The sequence below is a fragment of the Gadus chalcogrammus genome, chromosome 23 (genome assembly GCF_026213295.1).
Source record: "Gadus chalcogrammus isolate NIFS_2021 chromosome 23, NIFS_Gcha_1.0, whole genome shotgun sequence".
Taxonomy (NCBI): domain Eukaryota; kingdom Metazoa; phylum Chordata; class Actinopteri; order Gadiformes; family Gadidae; genus Gadus; species Gadus chalcogrammus.
This window is the reverse complement of record NC_079434.1, coordinates 7,071,226-7,074,572: the sequence shown is the minus strand read 5'-3', so window position 1 is coordinate 7,074,572 and position 3,347 is coordinate 7,071,226. Positions and strand designations below refer to the sequence as shown.

The 3,347-nt window shown below is 35.2% G+C and overlaps 1 non-coding gene across 1 annotated transcript; it reads left to right on the top strand.

Moving 5' to 3' along the window:
- The first annotated feature begins 2,532 nt into the window (after positions 1 to 2,532).
- LOC130377769 (5S ribosomal RNA) lies at positions 2,533 to 2,651 on the top strand. Its single transcript, XR_008894353.1, has one exon. It is a non-coding gene; the product is annotated as a 5S ribosomal RNA (ribosomal RNA).
- The last annotated feature ends 696 nt before the right edge of the window (positions 2,652 to 3,347 follow it).

Here is a 3,347-nt window from a genome sequence, read left to right as displayed (position 1 = left end):
TCGTCATGAAAAAAAACAAAAGGGGTAACTTTGTTGATATTTATCAAATAAAACATAGGGGGTAACACTGTTGTTTTTTATTGGTCGCCATGAATAAAAAAATAAGGGGTAACACTGTTGTTTTTTATTGGTCGTCATGAAAAAAAACATAAGGGGTAACGCTGTCATTATTTATTGGTCGTCATGAAAAAAAACACAAGGGGTAACACTGTTCTTTTTTATTTGTCGTCATGAAAAAAAACATAAGGGGTAACATTGTTGTTTTTCTTTGGTCGTCATGAAAAAAACACAAGGGGTAACACTGTTGTTTTTCTTTGGTCGTAATGAAAAAACCACAAGGGGTAACACTGTTGTTTTTTATTGGTTGCCATGAATAAAAACATAAGGGGTAACACTATTGTTTTTTATTGGTTGTCATGAAAAAAAACATAAGGGGTAACACTGTTGTTTTTTATTGGTCGTCATGAAAAAAAACATAAGGGGTAACACTGTTGATATTTATCAAAAAAAACAAAGGGGGTAACACTGATGTTTTTTATTGGTTACCATGAATAAAAACATAAGGGGTAACACTGTTGTTTTTTATTGGTCGTCATGAAAAAAAACATAAGGGGTAACACTGTTGTTTTTTATTGGTCGTCATGAAAAAAAACATAAGGGGTAACACTGTTGTTTTTTATTGGTCGTCATGAAAAGAAACATAAGGGGTAACACTGTTGTTTTTATTGGTCGTCATGAAAAAAAACAAAAGGGGTAACACTGTTGATATTTATCAAATAAAACATAGGGGGTAACACTGTTGTTTTTTATTGGTCGCCATGAATAAAAAAATAAGGGGTAACACTGTTGTTTTTTATTGGTCGTCATGAAAAAAAACATAAGGGGTAACGCTGTCATTATTTATTGGTCGTCATGAAAAAAAACACAAGGGGTAACACTGTTCTTTTTTATTTGTCGTCATGAAAAAAAACATAAGGGGTAACATTGTTGTTTTTCTTTGGTCGTCATGAAAAAAACACAAGGGGTAACACTGTTGTTTTTCTTTGGTCGTAATGAAAAAACCACAAGGGGTAACACTGTTGTTTTTTATTGGTTGCCATGAATAAAAACATAAGGGGTAACACTGTTGTTTTTTATTGGTTGTCATGAAAAAAAACATAAGGGGTAACACTGTTGTTTTTTATTGGTCGTCATGAAAAAAAACATAAGGGGTAACACTGTTGATATTTATCAAAAAAAACAAAGGGGGTAACACTGATGTTTTTTATTGGTTGCCATGAATAAAAACATAAGGGGTAACACTGTTGTTTTTTATTGGTCGTCATGAAAAAAAACATAAGGGGTAACACTGTTGTTTTTTATTGGTCGTCATGAAAAAAAACATAAGGGGTAACACTGTTGTTTTTTATTGGTCGTCCTGAAAAAAAACATAAGGGGTAACACTGTTGATATTTATCAAATAAAACATAGGGGGTAACACTGTTGTTTTTTATTGGTCGTCATGAAAAAAAACATAAGGGGTAACACTGTTGTTTTTTATTGGTCGTCATGAAAAAAAACATAAGTGGTAACACTGTTGTTTTTTATTGGTCGTCATGAAAAAAAACATAAGGGGTAACACTATTGATATTTATCAAATAAAACATAGGGGGTAACACTGTTGTTTTTTATTGGTCGTCATGAAAAAGAACATAAGGGGTAACACTGTTGTTTTTTATTGGTCGTCATGAAAAAAAACATAAGGGGTAACACTGTTGTTTTTTATTGGTCGTCATGAAAAAAAACATAAGGGGTAACACTGTTGTTTTTTATTGGTCGTCATGAAAAAAAAACATAAGGGGTAACACTGTTGTTTTTTATTGGTCGTCATGAATAAAAACATAAGGGGTAACACTGTTGTTTTTTATTGGTTGTCATGAAAAAAAACATAAGGGGTAACACTGTTGTTTTTTTATTGGTCGTCATGAAAAAAAACATAAGGGGTAACACTGTTGATATTTATCAAATAAAACATAGGGGGTAACACTGTTGTTTTTTATTGGTCGTCATGAAAAAAAACATAAGGGGTAACACTGTTGTTTTTTATTGGTCGTCATGAAAAAAAACATAAGGGGTAACACTGTTGTTTTTATTGGTCGTCATGAAAAAAAACATAAGGGGTAACACTGTTGATATTTATCAAATAAAACATAGGGGGTAACACTGTTGTTTTTTATTGGTTGCCATTAATAAAAACATAAGGGGTTAAACTGTTGTTTTTTATTGGTTGTCATGAAAAAAAACATAAGGGGTAACACTGTTGTTTTTTTATTGGTCGTCATGAAAAAAAACATAAGGGGTAACACTGTTGATATTTATCAAATAAAACATAGGGGGTAACACTGTTGTTTTTTATTGGTCGTCATGAAAAAAAACATAAGTGGTAACACTGTTGTTTTTTATTGGTCGTCATGAAAAAAAACATAAGGGGTAACACTGTTGATATTTATCAAATAAAACATAGGGGGTAACACTGTTGTTTTGTTTTTTTATACAGACGGCCATACCAACCTGAACACGCCCGATCTCGTCTGATCTCGGAAGCTAAGCAGGGTCGGGCCTGGTTAGTACTTGGATGGGAGACCGCCTGGGAATACCAGGTGCTGTAAGTGGTGTCGGGTGGTGGCCAATAGGTGGCACTCTTCCCTCTGGCCCCTTCACTCATTAATCCCGATGCCCCAGTGCAGTGATGGGGACACTGTGCTGTGGAAGGTGCCGTCCTTCGGAGGAGACGTAAAACCGAGGTCCTGACTCACTGTGGTCATAAAAGATCCCAGGACACTTATCGCAAAGAGTAGGGGTTTCCCCGGTGTCCTGGCCCAACCAGGCTCATTCAATCTGGCCCCCTAATAATCCTCCTGTACAATTGGCTGACTCATCAATTCCCTCACTTTCCACCTCAAGCTGGTGTGTGGTGAGCGTTCTGGCGCAGATTGGCTGCCGTGCATCACCCAAGTGGGTGCTACACACTGGTGGTGGTGAGTTAGGTCCCCCCCTTCTGTAAGCGTCTTTGGGTCATTGAAAAGCGCTATATAAATTTAATGAATTATTATTATTATTAATTATTATTGGTTGCCATGAATAAACCAATAAACTGTCGTTTTTTATTGGTCGTCATGAAAAAAAACATAAGGGGTAACACTGTTGCTTTTTATTGGTCGTCATGAAAAAAAACATAAGGGGTAAAACTGTCGTTTTTTATTGGTCGTCATGAAAAAAAACATAAGGGGTAACGCTGTCATTATTTATTGGTCGTCATGAAAAAAAACACAAGGGGTAACACTGTTCTTTTTTATTTGTCGTCATGA